Source organism: Cupressus sempervirens, chromosome 2 (genome assembly GCF_028749045.1).
Source record: "Cupressus sempervirens isolate cs-2001-9-10 chromosome 2, ASM2874904v1, whole genome shotgun sequence".
Classification (NCBI taxonomy): Eukaryota; Viridiplantae; Streptophyta; class Pinopsida; order Cupressales; family Cupressaceae; genus Cupressus; species Cupressus sempervirens.
Window position 1 is genome coordinate 606,297,201 of NC_143119.1, and position 19,942 is coordinate 606,317,142.

A 19,942-nucleotide genomic window follows, 5' to 3' on the forward strand; every position below is an offset into this window, starting at 1 on the left:
CTGTCATCAATGTTGCCTCCCCAATCTGCATCTATCTATGCATTGAGCTCAAACTTCTCATTCTTTTTGTAATATAGACCAAAGTTATCAGTTCTTTTGAGATACCTCATTATTCTTTTTACTGCTATGAGATGATTTTCTTTGGGATTAGCAGAGAATCTAGCCACTATTCCAACTACTAATGCTATGTCTAGTCTGCTATGTACAACATATTGTAGTTTTCCAATCATGGATCTATACATTGTTTGATTGACTTCAGCTGATACACCATTTTTGGATAGCTTATTTCCTATTGCCATTGGTGTGCTGACTGGTTTGGACTCCTCCAATCCAAATGTTTTAAGTATCTCTTTGATGTACTTTGATTGCATCACAAATATACCATGTTTTAGTTGATGAACTTGCAATCCAACAAAAAATTTGATCTCTCCAAACATAGACATCTCAAACTCATGTTTCATTTTGTTAGCAAAGCCTTTGCAAAGAACTTCCTTCCCTCCAAAAACTATGTCATCCAAAAAGATTTCAGATACAATAATATCCTTACCTTCTTTTGATTTGATGTACATGTTGCTATTATCATCAGTTCTTTCAAATCCTATTTGCACTAGATACTTGTGAAGTCTCTCATACCATGCTCCGGGTGCTTGTTTTAGACCATAGAGTGCTTTATGTAATTTACAAACCATATCTCTATTGTTCTCATCAACAAATCCCTCTGGTTGTTCAATATAGACTTCTTCTTCTAGTATACCATTTAAAAAAGAAAACTTTACATCTATCTGATAGACTTTAAAACCTTTATATGTAGCATATGCAAGTAAAGTTCTTACTCCTTCCATTCTAGCAATAGGGGTGAATGTTTCCCCATAGTCTAATCCTTCTTCTTGAGCATAACCCTTGCATACTAGTCTAGCTTTGTTTCTAGTAATCTCACCATTCTCATCTAACTTGTTTCTGAATACCCTCTTGGTGCCAATCACATTCTTGTCACCTAGTCTAGGAACCAAACTCCAGGTTTTGTTCTTCTTTATTTGATCAATCTCTTCTTCCATAGCTTTATACAAATCATCATCTTGTAATGCACCATATACTGTCTTAGGTTCACATTTGCTGATTAGACATGATTCATGTCTTAGTCTGTTCCTTGTCATTGGTCTTGCATCTTTGTCACCAATTATCTGTTCAGCAGGGTGATGTCTTTTTACATATTTGGATAATCTTGGTTCTGTCCTTGTTTCCATGTCTGATCTTTCAAATTCAAGGTCACTATTTACTAAGTTGTCAGATTGTTCCTCATCTCTTTCATGTGTACTAACTTTAGGATCAGATTGTGCATTTCTTTCATTTTGTAACTCAGCTTTTGAATGTAACTCAGCATTCACTGGTTGTAACTCGGCTAAAATTAAAATTTGTTGTTGAGTTTCAATTTGATTGACAACATATTTTTCAATAGGCATTCCTTCATAAGAATACACAAAAGTTTTGTATTCATTCATTCTCTTTGGTTCTTCAGCTTGGACTTCTGTATGCTCATCAAAATTTACATTTGCACTTTCCACAATTTTGTTGGTGTTAGTATTCACACACTTGTATGCCTTACTTCTAGTGGAGTAACCAAGGAATATACCTTCATCACTTTTTGCATCAAATTTTTCATTTCTAGCATCTTTAAGGATAAAGCATTTGCAACCAAATACTTTGAAATGTTTTACATTGGTTGAGTGACCATACCATAATTCAAAAGGTGTTGTATTAGTACCTTTCTTAACTTGTACTCGATTCAGTGTATGAACAGCTACACTTATAGCTTCTCTCTAGTATTTTAGAGCAACAGTCTTTTCCATCATTAATGTTCTAGCATAGTCAATCATAGATCTATTTCTTCTCTCAACAATTCCATTCTATGGGGGAGTTCTAGGAGCTGACATTTGTCTTTTGATTCCTTTGTCATTACAAAATATCTCAAATTCATTTGATGTGAATTCACCACCTCTGTTTGATCTCAAGCATTTCAAACTTTTTTCTGTTTCCTTTTCAACTCTAGCCACATACCACTTAAACATTTGAAAATCATCAAATTTTTTTTTTAAGAACATAATAGTCATCATCCTGGAATAGTCATCAACAAACAACATTATGTATTTATCTCCTTTATAGCTTTGTACTTCCATTGGACCACATAAGTCAATATGAACTAACTCAAGTACTTTTTTAGATGTATAGTTTTTTCTTTTGAAACTTGACTTTGTCATCTTTCCTAGCTGACATTGTTTGCACATGATATTATTAGGTTTCTTCAATTCTGGTAAACCTCTGACTTTCTTCATTTTACTGATATTGACCAGATTGTCAAAGTTGACATGACATAGCCTTTTATGCCATAACCATTCATCATCAATATTTGCAACAAAACAAGAAACATCATCCATATCAAGATAAAATAGATTACTTCTTGTTTGATCTCCTTTTCCTATCAATTACCATCAGTACCATAGAATTTTTGTAGTTTTGTTTCCAAATTCTACTTTGCATCCTACATTGCCTAACTATGAGACACTCAGAAAATTGTAGTTTAATCCTTCAACATAGTATGCATTATCACATGAAATTTGTTCTGTGAGTTTAATGGAGTTTTTTCCTTTTATTTGACATGGAGCATCATTACCAAATCTAACACTATTTTCATCATACTAAGTAAAGTTAACAAACTTACTTTTGTCTCCTGTCATGTGATGTGAGCATCCAATCTATGATCCATCTGTCATTTTTGTTTATACATGTTACCAGTGCTATAGGTTCTTCTTCATTAGACTGATCCTTCACGGCTACATAAACAACTTCATCATCATTATCATCAGAATTCTCTTCAGCAATATAACACTTCTTTCCTTTGTCTTTGTAATCTTTCTTATCATCTTCACTTCTATATTTGTACTTGTTACCTTCCTTGTAATCCTTTTTCTATGTACACCTTGCAGCAATATGTCCTACTTCATTGCAATTGAAACAAATGATAGGCATCTTACCTTTGAATTTTCCTTTGCCTCTATGAAATCTTCTAGCTAGCAATGCTTCCAATTGTTCCACATCTTCCTCATCAGTGCTACTATCACTGGATACATATTTCATTTTTCTTCCTTTCTTTGATTTCACCTATTCAATATCTTTTGGTGAGAGCTTGGCCTTAAAAGCAGACTCAACATTCTCAGGTCTGTAGTTATCAAAGTTGGATAACTCAAATGCAGTTAGTCTTCCCACTATACCTTCAAAACTTAGATTATTTCCTGGCACACATCTCAGTTCTTGTACTACTAATACTCTAATAGCATAGATAGGGAGCAAGGTTCTTAAGAACTTACTATTAACAATATCTTCATCCAATTGACCACTCAAACATCTTATTGCACTTACCACTTCCTTTACTCTAGCGCCATACTAAGCAACATTCTCACTTTCTTCCATTTTCATATCATCAAACTTTCCTCCGAGGCTTTCTCTTTTTGCTCTTTGGACATTTTGATCTCCTCCATAGATGTCTGATAGGGTTTTCCAATCCTTTAATATCATCAAATTCAACATAGTTGAGTGCATAAGCAATCTCCAACATTGTCTGATTGTGTTCCTATTTGTTTTTCAAATATTCTATAGTAAGAGTACCAATTGGATCAACATGTTCAGTAACAATTGAATTTTGGGCATAATCTCTTATGGATCCAAGATGTAGCTTCATCAAACTTTTCCATGCAACAAAGTTTTCTTTGTTGAGCTTGGGAACTTCTCTCTTAGGCATTCTGATCATTTCTACTTATAGTCCCTTTAAACTGAATCAACAGTTTGGCTCTGATAACAATTGTTAGAATTTTTTAAAATAATTGAGAGGGGGGGTGAATCAGTTATCCAAGGTCCAAATGCCCTAATAATACTTTTTCACAAATTATAGTGAATCCATAAACTTTTCATCCATCCAAGCTTAAATCAATCATCCTAGCAAATTATAGTAAATCAATATGCAGAGATAAAATATGCAAGATCAACACATGACACAGTGATTTACGTGGAAACCCAATTTGGGAAAAACCACTAGTAACATGCTACTTAATTCTCACTCTTCTAAAGTGATGCCCTATTAAAAGCCTGCCCTATTAAAAGCTTACAACCACTGTTAAATGTGACCTTGTTAGAGGATTTCACCATACTGTTAGGAATGGGCCTAATCAAAGGACTTTAGAACATTCACTTGAAATGTCACCCTGTTAAAGGATTTACAACATGGCTATTAAACCAACCTAAGTCCATAGGATTTAAACTGTCTATTACAATTGCTAGAAAGTAAAAATAATGGCTTGTTGATCTTATACAACTTACAATATATTTTGCAGATTTCAAATCACACTTCAGTTCAGTCCTTTTGCTTGTCTTTGATCACTTCAACTCTGATAGCTTGTCATCTCAAGCTTCACCTCCTTGAGTCTTCTTACTCATTAGACCAATGCAACCATATCTGTGGTCATCTGTTGAAGCAGAGTAACTATTTTAGGGTTTGAAATGGATTAGGTAGGATACAATGTATCTACCCCATATCTTGCTCTTATCTAGAAACTTTGTCTAGAGTCCATTTGTATTCTCCAAAAATGTTCTACATGGTGTTTTGTGTCACCAGCTCATCATTCTTATCTTCTATTTAATTCACAGAATTCAAGATAACAACCTTGTCGGCTTAGATCTGATGAGTCTTCAATTTTTGAAATAATGCAACAACTCGACACTATTGGTTTATTGATGCTCGACACCTCTATGTTACTCAAAAATTGTATTTTCTCAACACTTGTTTCTTGCTCGACACTTGTTTCTACTCAGCACTTGTATCTGCTCGGCACTTGTTTCTGCTCAGCACTTGTTTCTTCTCGGCACTTGTATCTGCTCAACCTTGTATCTGCTCGGCACTTGTTTCTGCTTGGCACTTGTTTCTGCTTGACACTTGTATCTGCTCAACACTTACTAGCTTGCTCGGCTCTTTCTCTCTCTCTAATGACCTTAGTTAGCCTTTACAAATGACTTAGCTAAAACCTTACATCTTTGATATGTTTCAGTGTACCATTCTCTGTGTCTTAGAGTATGTCATCAATACACTTTTTCATCAATGGCTTAGCTGATCCTTCTACTTCATTACAACATCATAACTGCAACCTTTCTCTAGGTGTTCTAGTTACATCTTATTGATTGCCTCCTCCTTATCAATCAACCAATTGATAGTATTTGGATCACTAAAGCAATTGTCATTCCTACAAGTAGCAAGTTTGACATCAATGACAAAACAATGATTGAGAACATTCTTTACTAATTCCATTACTTTTTATGTGTGATCTTTTCAGTCATTTCCAACAATCTCCCTCATGAGCTTTTCAATTATTTCCAACAATTCTATATGAATATCTTGTTGTGATTTTTGATTATATTGCTCACATGGTTAAAGTCTAATAAGGTTTCTAATTGTGATATTAGTTGGATAACTAATTCACACCCCCTCTTAGTTTGATTGGTGGACTATTTATTCTAACACCTTAATCATCATTAAATAACTTAGTCATCACTAACTTTCTTGCTTGACTTATACTATCTTTTACTCGCCCTTAGTCATCATTGATTTTTCTTAACTTTTACTATTTACTTTGTCAACAAAAACATAGCTCAACTTCAATTATAATTTCCTTAATCTTATACTTTGTAGCTTGGTTTAGCTTATGCTTTTGATTTCAATTATTATCTCTTATTGGCTTTAGCACAACTAACTCATTCAATTATTGTTAAGATTGAACAACACATTATCTTGTTAAAGTCCAATTAATTAAGTAAACATTTTAATTCTATATAACTCAACCTTTCCACTAGGTCATCTTATTATCTCTTCTTCTCAAATTATCTTCATCAATCATCTTGATATGACACTCTACTCAAGTAGCAACTCTCTCACTTGTAAGGTTTTATATCAATGAAGATATAACAATTGATCTAATTGTAGTTTCCAACAATCTCCCTCTTTAGAATTGATGACAACACCTCTAGTTACCATGCAATCCAAAATACTTTACTTGCTTCAATCTACTCCCTCTATGTTTAGTAACACATTTTCATTAATATCCTTAGTTTCATTCTCATTCTCATCTCAACATCCAATAATCTCTCTAATCCCATCTTTTAGTTTCATTTTGATTCTCAACTATGTAGGTCAGAAATGCATTACCTCTAGTCATTAATTTTTCTTTTATCATATCAGAATATGAACTACTTTACAAGATCTCCCTCTTGAATTTTTCCTCTCATGGTAACTGTTATACAATGCTCTCCCTCTAAAAAAAATGTCACAGACACTTCAACATCTTCATTTAACTCTATTTCATACATCTTCAACATGTAGACATCTCTTTGTCAATTCTCTAAACTAGTTTCTCCCTCTATCATCTTGCTTATGAATGATTCGGATTCTTGTTCTTATCTCCTCATAACTTTAGGCATATCCTAAAGTGTAACCTTTTGCATTAATTTGTATAATATTCTAATCCAAAAATTTGATGTAGAGCTCCATCTTAGCTTAAGTAGCCGTAATTAGGAGAATCAACCCTAGTTTACCTCTTATATATTCATAAGCATCCTTAGGTAAAGCTTCTATGAATATATCATGTATCTATTCATTTGTATTGACATACTCCAATCTCATTTCTTTTTATTGTACCAACTCTCTCAAGTAATTATACTTGATAGCAATATGATTTGTCTTAGTATTCATTACATGATTTTTAGATATGATTATAACACTTGTGTTATCATAGAATATGACAATTGGTTTAGTGATCTCTTCCTTCATCACTTTCAAGAATTTCTTAATCTACACCATGTTATAACAATTAACTATTGCTGCTACATATTCAACTTCTTCTGTAGATTGGGAGATTCAATTTTACTTCTTGCTCATCCATGAAACTAGTCTCTTTCCTAGAAAGAAAGCTTCTCTACTTGTACTCTTTCTATCATCAATATTTCTATCCCAATCTACATTAGTATATACTTTCAATTCAAAATTTTCATTCTTTTAGTAATAAAATCCATAGTCCTCTATTCCTTTCAAATATCTCAATATTCTTTTTACAACCATCATTTGATTTTGCTTAGGATTTGCAAAAAAACTAAGAACTATCCCAACTTCTAGTGCAACATCTAGTCTATTATGAACAACATATTATAGTTTTCTAATCATTGATCTATACAAGGTTTGGTTCACATAAATAGAATCATCATTCTTTGAAAGTTTATGTCCAATAGCTATTGGTGTTCCAACTGGTCTTGAGTCTTCCATACCAAAAGTTTTTAGTATTTCCTTGATTTATTTTGATTGATTAATGTAGATACCATTATTTATTTGATACACTTTCAATCCAACAAATAATTTAATCTCTTGAAACATAGACATCTCAATCTCTTGCCTTGTTTGATCTGCAAATGACTTACATAATGCATCCTTTCCTCCAAATATGATATCATCCACAAATATCTTAGCTAACTATATCCCTTTTCTAGACACAATATTCAAATATAGATTTCCATTGTCATTTGTCCTTGCAAAACCAATCTTCATTAAATATGTGTACGACATTTCATACCATGCTCTAGGGGCTTTTTTTAATCCATACAAAGCATTGTGCTACTCTCATACCATATCACTTTTGTTTGGGTCAACAAATCCTCTAGGTTGTTCAATATAGACTTTCTCTTCTAGAAATCCATTTAGAAATAAAAACTTGACATCCATTTGGTACACTTTAAAAGTAGAGTTCTTACTCCTTCCAATCTTACAATAGGGGTAAATGTCTCACCACAGTCAATACCTTCTTGTGTATATCCCCTACAAACTAGTCTTTCTTTATTTCTTGTAACTTCACCTTTCTCATTCAACTTGTTTCTAAATACCCATTTTGTTCCAATAATATTTTTGTCCTTTGGTCTAGGTACTAGTGACCAAGTTTTGTTCTTCTCTATCTACTCAATCTCTTGATTCATTTCTTGAATCTTGTGTTCATTATTTAAAGCATTCTTCACTAATTTGGTTTCAAATTCACATAGTAAGAATGCATCACTCCTCAATATTTTTCTTTTCATAACTCCCAAATCTTTGTCTCCAAGGATTTTATTAGGTGCATGATTTCTTCTCACATACTTTTCTAGTGTAGGCTCAAATCTTTTCACTTCTTCTTCAGTTTCATCTTGTGGATTTTCTTCAAGTAGTACTTCTTAAATTTCAACTTGTTCTTTTAGTTATTCGACAATTACCTGTTGATGCTCGACAAGCTCTTCTTGACACTCAACACCAAATGCCTAATGGTCAACAAGTTGTTTTTGTAACTTGATATGTACTAGTTGGTGCTTCTTGACAACTTTCTTTTCAAGTTTAGGTAAAGTGCAGGACTCTCCTTCCTCAATGTAAGTAAAATTTTTGTAATCTTAAGGTTCCTTCTTACATTAAATTTCATTATTTTCTTCATATTCATCAATTCTCACATTTACACTTTCCACAACTTTGTTAGTGTTAGAGTTTGAACACTTATATGCTCTTCTCTAGGTTGAATAGCCTAGGAATATTCCTTCATCACACTTTTTGCATCAATTTTCCCATGCCTGTTATCCTTCAATATATAAAATTTTCTTCCAAACACTTTAAAATGTTTCACATTCGGTGCATATCCATACCATAACTCAAAGGGTGTAACATTACTACCTTTATTGATTTGTACTTTGTTCAAGGTATAAATTGCATTACTTACAACTTCTCTCGAATATTTTGGTGCAATATTCTTCTCCATCATCAATGTCCTAGCACAATCCATGATTAATCCATTTCTTCTTTCAGCTATACCATTCTATAGAGGTGTCCTTAGTGCAAACATTTGTCTCTTGATTGCTCTATCATTACATAATGTTTTGAATTTCTCATATATGAATTCACCTCCTCTATTAGATCTCAACAACTTCAAGCTTTTACCTATCTCCTTTCCAAATCTTGACAAATACCACTTCAACATTTAAAATACATCATATTTTTCTTTAAGAAACATCATAGTCATCATTCTAGAATAGTCATCAACAAATAGAATAAAGTATTTGTCACCACTGTAGCTTTTGACACCAATAGGTCTATAAAAGTTAGTATGAATCAATTCCAAAATAACATCAGAAGTACAGGTCTTTCTCTTGAAACTAGACTTTTTCATTTTTTTCCAATTGACATTGTTTACACATCATGATGAAGGGTGATCCCCTTAATACCATAAACACATAACAAAAACAAAAAAACAACAATAATTGTGAGAACAAAATATGGGCTTCTTATTATCACTGCAAGTGCACAAGTAAAAAATTCACAATTACAATATGCTAACCCACACGAGTGCATTCATTATAGTAATCTACAAGATGAAGTTGGAAATTATCACCTAGAGCTATCCTAGACAATGTTAGGGCATTTCTTAAATAGGTAGTTTTATGCCACCCATGAAGATTCTAGACATTCAAACTTAGTACCTAGGACTGAAAAACACTAACAATATATATAAAGTTGGCCAAATACATTTTTGACATTTATTTTGGATATTATGATTGGCTCAACTTTGAAAGACCACAACTCTCAAACTATTTCTTTGATTGGCTATTATAACTAGTTTTGAAAAACTTAGCTCATGATCTATAGGCTCAGATTCATGCAAGTGCCCATCCATCGAGTTTCCAGACCTTATTCAAGCACTCTAAGGCCTCCAATGGTGAGCCTAAAGTTTATATACCAAAATTTCAAACCAAAAATCTATAATAAATCCATAAACACACATGATATGGCATTGAGCTTAAACTATTAGGTTGATATATCCAAGATGAATATACACCTTTAAAATTAGGACATTCCAAGCTCATATGAAAAACTTACTAAAAATAGTAAGTTCCTAGAAATAATAACCCCTTGTCTACTAGTCCTTATTAAAATAGAAAAAATTGAACATAAGAATATTTTTGGGTGATGCAAGATTGCCCTCACACCTAGGATGCTCATGCATCAGACACTTGAGGTAATTTGAGAAGTGACTTTGTCATGTGTTAGGTGTTTAGAGGAAAACCAAGATGGTTAGCATCCTCCCTTGCTAGCCATGATGAATCTTCTACTGGCCTTCCTTTCCATTCAACCAAGTATTCTTCATAAGTTATTTTCTTTTTTCTTTTTCCAACACGATTGTCCAATATCTCCTCAATCTCTTTTATAGCTGAACTAGCTACTGGAGTACTCCACTACACTTCTGTAACTTCATCTCCATCACCTCCTTCATAATATGTTGTCAAATCTAAAATGTTAAATACTGGTGAAATATTCAACTCAGTAGGAAACTTCACTTCATAGGCATTTCTAGAATCATACCTTTTCTCTATCTTACACAATCCAAACTTTTTCATCTTTAGCTTATTATACGTACCCACTAGAAAATGCTCCTTTCCCAAATGAACCAAAAATTTATCTTGTTGGATATAATTGATTAATTATGTATTTTCTTTGATGTTACAAAAATGTCATATCATTATTAGTCAATTTATGTTGAGCTCACTCAGGCATTGAAGACAATTTTCTATAGCTACCAAGCAATCCAAAGTCTGCCTAGTTAAGAAGGCAGTGTCTACCAAGGTCACTCGGATGCCAAAAGGAAGTCTCCATATGATGAGTGTTGACTGATCTCACTTGGTTAATGAAGGAAATATTAGATGGAACTAGTGTTAAATAAGCTCACTCAGTTACCAAATGACCTTTTCTAGTATGCAGTGTTGACCAAGCTTCACTTGGTTAACATGGGAAAATTATTTCTGAGATGGTGTCTACCGATTAGGGTCGATTGTCAAAGGATTTTCTTATTTTTTCATATTGAGATCAATTAATTTTTCTTTTGGTTCTAGCCGACTAAGAACATGAATATTAGTTATCCTAAGTTGTATTCTAACCAATTTAATAATATGAAAGATATAACTATAAGATCAAGTTGTGGGTTAGAATGTGTGAAGTAATGTGAGAATACATTAATGATTTGATGATGCTAAGGGGAAGAAAATCATAAGGATAAGAATAATATACTTGTGGATTTGAAAGGATATATTTAATCAAGAAGGATCAAGTACAATCTGGAATTGAGATCTATAATCAACAAATTTAATTGCATCCAATTTAGGTCATCTCATCATTACTCTCTAACCATTATAACAGTGATCTAAATTTCTTAACAAAATTTTCTTAATAGCTATTTATAAATCCTCTAACAAGGTGGTAGGTCTATTAAATTGTCTAAAGAACTCTAACAAGGCCACTTCTAATAGAGTGATTAAATCCTCTAATAAGCTCACACCTAACAGTGTATTTTGTAACCTTTAATAGGGTTGGCTCCTAATAGGAATCACTTCAAAAGAGTGAAAATAGTAACTAGTTGCAATTAGTGCTTTTTCCCAAATTGGGTTTCCATGTTAAATCTTGGTGTCAAATGTATTCATGCTATTTCTTTTTCTATGTTTGCAACTAAGTTAAAGTAATGATAATCACAAATAACATCTTAATATTTTCATGTTAATTATTTACCAAGCATTCTTAGTGATTATCAAGTTATAACATTTCTTTATTTTCTGAGCATCATCTAAATTAAGTTTTGATAGAATTATTTTATTGAAATCTAAGGGATCTGAGATATGTTTTTGTAGTAACTGATTGACTCCTCCCCTCTCAATTACTCCTCTTATATTTCCAACAATTGATATCAAATCTTTTGGTACTTACAAAGAAAGTTTCAAGGACCTAAGCTAAAGATTAGGATGTCTTACAAAAGAGAGATTCCTAAGTTGAACAGAGACAATTTTGTAGCATGAAAAGGACTTATGAGGTTACATTTAGCTACTATTAGTGATTCAAGTTGTAAATATCTTGATACTAAATACAAGACTCCCATTGGAAGACTCCCATTGGAACATTATCAGTTGAAGATATTGCTGAAAAAGAAATCATAACATCATGATGATTGATATTGCATCTACTCTTAGTTATGCTGAATTTGATGAGGGAAAGACTATAAAACTATTTATAAAATGTGGACCAAACTAAAATACATCTATGAAGGAGATGAAAATGTAAGAAGAGCCAAAGTAGAAAGTCTCAAAGGACAATTTGATTAGATAAAAATGAGAGAAGATGAAAACATTGCAAAATATGTGGAAATAATCAAAGCTAGTATGAGTGCAATCAAAGCATCTGGAGGAGACATTGATGACACAACTATTGTAAGCAAGGTAATCATAACTCTTCTTCCTATTTATGTAATTATAGTGTCTACTATTCAAAAAATGAGACGTGATCCAAATAAAAAAATAAATTTGGATGCTCTAGTTGGAAGATTGATGAATTTTGAATTGGATAACTATGATAACTATGTTCCTAGTTCTAAAAATATTGAGTTTGCATTTAAAGCCAAACTCTCACTCAAAGAAAGAGTAAGGAATCAAAGGCTAGTCAATCAGGAAGTGAAGAAGAAATAGAAGAAAGTTTTGATAGTGATCTTGAAATTGTTGAAGCCCTACTTGCAAAGAAATACTCCAATGGCAGAGGAAAGTACAAAGGTAAAATTCCTCTAATCTTCTTTTCTTGTGAAGAATTTGGTCATATTGCTACTAGGTGTCCAAAGAGAGAAAATAAGGATGAGAAGAAAAGTAGTAGGTAAAAAGGAAAGAAGGATTTCAAAAATTATAAGAACTACAAGGACAAAGGTAAGAAATCCTTTTTTATGGCTAAATATTCTAATAACAATGAAGATGAAATGGTATATATTGTTGTAAAAGATGAATCTAATGATGAAGGAGATAAGATGACACTTATCTCTAATGTTAGCAAAAATGATACATGGATTATTGAAAGTGGATGTTTATATCATATAACTAGAGATAAAAAAAAAGTTTGAACAAATGGAATATTATGATGGAGGTAGTGTAAGATTTGGAAACAATGAACCTTGTTGCATAAAAGGAAAAAGGTTGTATCTCATTAACCAATGAACTTATATGTGATAATGCTTATTGGGTTGAAGGATTAAATCATAATCTACTAAGTGTAGAAGAGTTGAATAATATTGGATTCAAGGTAGAATTCATGGATGGAAAGGCCAAACTATTGGATGTAAAACAAAATTTGGTTGGATCTAGCATGCAAACAAAAGGTAACATTTTTTATCTTCATCTTAGTGAAAGTTCATCTTTTATTTCTCATATAGAAGAAGGCTGGCTATGGCACAAAAGGTTATGTCATGTAAACTTTGATAATCTAGTTAAAAAAAGAAAACACAAAAGACTAAGAGGTATTCCTAGTTTGAAGAAACCTGATATGGGTCTATGCAAAAATTGCCAAATTGGTAAGATGGAAAAGACCAGTTTCAAAAGAAAAAATTGTCATTCTGAAGAATTCTTAAATCTTGTGCATATAGACTTATGTGGACCTATTGGAATACAGAGTTATAGTGGAGAAATTTTTTTCATTCTTTTTGATGATGATTATTCAAGAATGATGACTATAATGTATATAAAAGAAAAATCTAAAGCTTTTCAAAATTCAAGTGGAACTTGCCAAGAGTAGAGAAAGAAAATAGAAATAAATTAAAATGCTTAAGATTAGACAGAGGTGGTGAATTCATCTCAACTGAGTTCAATGAATTCTACATTGAAAAAGGAATCAAAAGACAAGTATTAGCCCCTGGTACACTAGAGAAAAATGGTATAGCTAAAAGGAGAAACAGATCCATCATGGATTATGCAAGAACATTGATGATAGAAAAGAATATTGCAATCAAATACTAGAAGGAAGCTATAAACATTATAGTTCATACCTTGAATAGAGTACAGTTGAAGAAAGATTCCAATCAAACTCCTTATGAACTATGGGATGACTACAAACCTAATGTAAGTTACTTGAAAGTATTTGGTAGCAAATGTTATACCTTGAAAGAATGTAGAAAAGGAAAATATGATGTCAAAGGCATGAAGGAATATTTCTAGGATACTCCTATAGAAGTAAAGCATACAAATTTTTAAATTTGTCTACTCATAAAATTATAGAAAGTATACATGTGAGAATTGATGAATTTTTAGAAAAGAGTGAAGAAGAAAGCAACAAAGAGCTATAGGATTACATAAGATTTTCTTACTATGAACTTGATACCCTACTAAACCTATTTGAAAGAAAGGAGGCTTTGCCTCCTAAGTCCCCAAAATATCCAATAGTTATTGAGTTGTGGACAATGCAACCTAAGTCATAGTCTAAAGAACTTGAGTCACAGTTAGAGGCTATCGAGCTATTTCAAGAGCAAACTGAGTCTGATGAATCTGAGTCACAAAAAATGGGACCCAAGCTTGATACTAAAGCTCATAATGAAATCAATGAAACTTATTCCAAATCCAAAGAAATTGTGTTAGCAAGATATGCCAAAAGGCATCATGCACTAGATCATATCATTAGAGACAAATATAATGGAACAATGACAAGAATAAAATTTAAAGGTACATGTTTACTAGCTTAATTGAACCTAGAAATATTAAAGATGCATTGGATAATGAAAGTTGGGTTGAAGCAATGAATAAAGAAATAGAACAAATAGAGAAGAATAAAACCTAGACTCTTTTTTCCTAGACCCAAAGATAAAAATGTAATTGGCACAAAATGGGTGTTTAGAAACAAGATAAATAAAGATGAAAAAGTATCTAGAAACAAAGCAAGGTTGGTATGTAAAGGTTATTCTCAAGAAGAAGATATTGATTATATTGAAACTTTTGCCCCTGTTGCAAGATTAGAAGGTGTTAGAACTTTTCTTGGACATGCAACTCATAGAGGATTTAAAGTTTATCAAATGGATGTTAAAACTACATTCTTGATTTGAATTCTTGATGAGCACATCTCTACATTGAACAACCAAATGGTTTTGTAGATCCCACCAAAAGAGACATGGTCTACTCAAAGAGTTTAGTATGCAAGACTTCATAATTACTTGGTACAAATTAATTTTTAAAGAGAAAATGATAACAATAATCTATATATCAAAGAAGGACCGAACAAGAAGATTGTGTTGGCATAAATATTTGTTTATGACACATTATTCATAAGAAATAATGACTTGTGCAAGGCATTTTTAGAAAAAATGAGTAAGGATTTTGAGATGTCTATGTTTGGATAGATTAAATTCTTTGTTGGATTACAAATTCAATAGAAGAAAGATGGTATCTATATTACTCAATCTAAATATATTAAGGTGATACTAAAGAAATTTAGAATGGAAGACTCAAGACCAGTTGGAACCCCTATGTCCACTAGACATAAGCTTTCCAAAATGATAATTCTAAAGAGGTAGATTAGACCACATACAGATCAATGATTGAAAAATTGTAGTATGTAGTGTCTACAAGGCCTGATGTTGCATTAGCAGTCGGTATGGTGGCAAGATTCTTTGGAAATCCCAAAGGAAATCACATGATGGAAATCAAAAGAATGATGAGATATCTACAAGGTACTGAAGGATATGGCTTATGGTACTAAATAGGAGGTAATTTGGACTTAAAAGTATTTACTAATGCTGATTGGGCAGGAAGTATTGATGATAGAAAGAGCACTAGTGGTGGAGCATTCTTTCTTGGTAAAAGACTAGTATCTTGAAAAAGAAAGAAAAAAATTACATCTCTCAATCCACAACAAAGGTAGAATATGTGACAACAACAATCAATTGTTCAAAAATTGTTTGGTTCAAACAACTAATGTCAGGAATGAAGACAGAGATCAAGGATCCCATAGTCATGTACTGTGATAACACCAGTGCAATGAATAAATCAAAGAACCTAGTGATACATACCAAAACAAAGCACATTGCTATAAAATATCACTTCTTAAGAGAATTGGTGCAAGGTAAAGAAGTCAGATTGGAATATGTAAATACAAAAGAACAAATTATAGACATATTCACCAAGCCATTATCTAAAGATGCATTTCTGTATCTAAGAGGTAAGCTAAGGGTCATTCCCCTACCTAAAGCTCTCTAATTTAAGATTAGTGATGCATCAACTAGAGCATATTGAAAATCAATCAGTTGGTGTAGTATTGATAAGGGAATATTGCAAATGGATCAATACTTAAGATACATTGACATTCACTGATCATTTTCTTTGGCTTGTATTGTCAAGGAGGGAGAAGTTTACTATCATATCTCATATAAATTTTTTTTAGGAGAAGTTTTCTATAAGAGGGAGCAATTTTTTGTCATAGAAATTTTATGATGGGATGTCAAAGAAGAAGATTGAACTTGGTCTGATCTCAAAGGCAGAGTTTGCTATCAGAAGAAGTTGTTGCAGACAGAAGTTTTCTAATAGAGGGAGAAATTGAAGATAGAAAGAGTTCACACTGACAGAGGGAGTTCTCATGGATATGAATAATAATGAAACTAAGGATATGCTCCCTACTTTATTCTTGTTCTATAAATTTCATTATGTTATGACATGTTGTATTGCCATCAATGTCAAAGAGAGATATTGTTGGATACAATTGATTAATTGTGTATTTGATGTTACAAAAATGTCATATCATTATCAGTCAATGTATGCCAAGCTCATTTGGGCATTGAAGAAAATTTTCTATGGCTATTGAGAAATCTAGAGTTTTCCTAGTTTAGAAGGCAGTGCCTACTGAGTTCACTTGGGTGCCAAAGGAAAGTCTGTGGATGATGAGTATTGAACAAGATCACTTGGTTAATGAAGGAAATATTGGATGAAACCAATGCTCTAGATACATTGACATTCACTGGTCATTGTCTTTGGCATGTATTGTCAAAGAGGGAGAAGTTTACTATTATATCTCATATAAATTTTTTTTAGGAGAAGTTTTCTATACGAGGGAGAATTTTTTTGTCACAGAAATTTTATGAAGGGATGACAAATAAGAAGTTTGAACTTGGTCTGATATCAAAGGAAAAGTTTGCTATGAGAAGAGGTTTCTATAGATAGAAGTTTTTGACAGAGGGAGAAATTGAAGATAGAAAGAGTTCACACTGATAGAGGGAGTTCTCATGGATATGAATCATAATGAAACTAAGGATATGTTCCTTACTTTATTCTTGTTCCAAAATTTTCATTGTGCTATGAAATGTTGTGTTGCCATCAATGTCAAAGAGGGAGATTGTTGAATAAAATTGATTAATTATGTATTTGATGTTACAAAAATGTCATATCATTATCAGTTAGTGTATGCCAAGCTCACTTGGGCATTGAAGATAGTTTTCTATGGCTACTGAGTAATCTAGAGTTTGCTTAGTTTAGAAGGTAGTGTCTACTGAGTTCACTTAGGTGCCGAAGGAAAGTTTGTTAATGATGAGCATTGGACAAGATCACTTGGTTAATGAAGGAAATATTGGATGGAACTAGTGCTAATTGAGCTCACTTAGTTACCAAAGGAACTTTGCTAGTATGTAGTATTGGCTGAGATTCACTTGGTTAACACAAGAAAATCATTTTTGAGTTTGTGTCTATTGAGTAGGATTAGCTATCAAAGGATTTTATTATTTTGGAATATTGAGATCAATTAATTTATCTATTGGTTCTAGTTGACTAGAAAGATGAATATTAGCTATTCTAAGTTGTATTCTAGCCAACTAAATGATATGACAGATATAAGTCTAAGGTCAAGTTGTGGGTTAGAATTTGTAAAGTAATGTGAGAATATATTAATGATTTGATGATGCTAAGGGGAAGTGAATCAGAAGGATAAACAAAATATCCCTGTGGAGTTGAAACGATACATTTGATCAAGAAGGATCAAGTACAAGCCAGAATTGAGATTTTTAATCAACAAATTCAATTGCATCCAATTTAGGTAATCTCATTTTTACTCTCTAATAATTGTAATAGTTGATTTAAATCTCTTAACAAATTTGTCTTAAAAACTATTTATAAATCCTTTAACAAGGTGGCAGTTCTATTGAATTGTCTAAAGACCTCTGACAAGGTCACTCCTAGCAAGGTGATTAAATCCTTTAGTAGAGTCACACCTAATAGTGTATTTTGTAACCTTTAATAGGGTTGGCTCCTAACAAGGCTCACTTCAGAAGAGTGAAAAAAATAACTAGTTGAAATTTGTGGTTTTTCCTATATTGGATTTCCACATTAAATCTTGGTGTCAAATGTGTTCATGCTATTTCTTTTCTATGTTTGCAACTAAGTTAAAGTAATGATAATCATAGATAACATCTTAAGATTTGTATGTTAGTTATTTATGAAGCATTCTCAATGATTATTGAGTTACACCATTTCTTTGTTTGCTGAGCATTAACTAAATTAAGTTTTGATAGAATTATTTTACTAACATCTAAGGGATCTATGATATATTTTTGTAGTAAATGGTTCAACCCTCCCCTCTCAGTTATTCTTATATTTCCAACACATCTCTAATCTACAATTTCTTATACCTCATTTTTAGATTTGCCTTAGCCTTGTACTATATATTCATCTTAGTAATGTGTTTCCTCACCTCCTCATGGATATTCTTTAAATGTTCATCAAATTCTTCTACTTCAGCACTGCTTATCTCTCCTTTATCCAACTTCCTCAATTCAAAAGTATTTCTAGTAATACTCCTATATACAATTTGTAATGGTGATTTATCAATACTCCTATTAAAAAAATTATTATATGAAAAATATTCTTGTGGTAAAATCATATCCCATCCTTTTGGCTTGTCTCCAACCCAAAATCTCAAAAAAAATCCCAAACTACAATTCACAACTCTTGTCTATCCATCAGTTTGTGGATGATGGGATGAAATGAACTTCAACTCTATCTTCAATTTCTTCCATAATGTATGCTAGAAATACCCAAAAAATTTGGTATCTTGATCTAAAACTATACTCTTTGGTGACCATCTAGTCTCATCACTTCTTTGAAAAAAAAATCTACCACATGAACAACATCAGTAGTCTTCTTGCAAGGAATGAGATGTGCCATCTTTAAAAAAATTTCAACCACCACAAAAATAAAATCATGTCCATGCTATATCCTTAGTAATCCAAGAACAAAATCCATCTTGACATCCTCCTACGACTTTGTTGGTACATGTAATGGCTGATAAACCCTATATTTTGCTTCACTCCTTTTGCCATCTAACATACTCTGCAACTTTGTACAAACTTCTTCACATCTTGCTACAATTATGACTAGCAATAATTCTCAACAACCAAAGAAATGGTCTTATTTCTCCCAAAGTGTCTAGCCAATCCTCCACTATGCTTCGCCTTGATGAGATTCTCTCTCATTGAACTTCTTGGAATGTATTATAACTAACTTACTTTGAACAACATACCATCTTGGATTATGAAATCCAACCACTTTTTCCTATCAAGAGTAATAGGTTGTGTACAAGCCTTTCATGCATCACCAAAATCAAGATCCTCTGGATACAAATTATTGAGTTCCTTGAACCAAACCATATCAATCTACATTTCTATCAGCAAAATTTTTCTTCTACTAACAACATCTACAACTTCGTTAGAATTCCTGCTCCTATGTTTCAAAACAAATGTATAATTCTGCAAAAACTCAACCCACCTTAAATGCCTTTGATTTAATTTTCCTTGACTATTCAAATATTGCAAAGCTTGATGATCAGCATACAAAAAAAACTCCTTAGGAAGAAGATAGTGTCTCCACTTCTCTAATGCCTGAACTATAGCATAAAATTCTTGACATAATTTTTTTTTCTTTTTTTTTTGCATCATTAAACTTCTCTAAAATAAGCAATAGGTCTACCTTCTTGGCTCAAAATAGCTCCTATTGTAGTACCACTAGCATCACAATCTACTTGGAACAC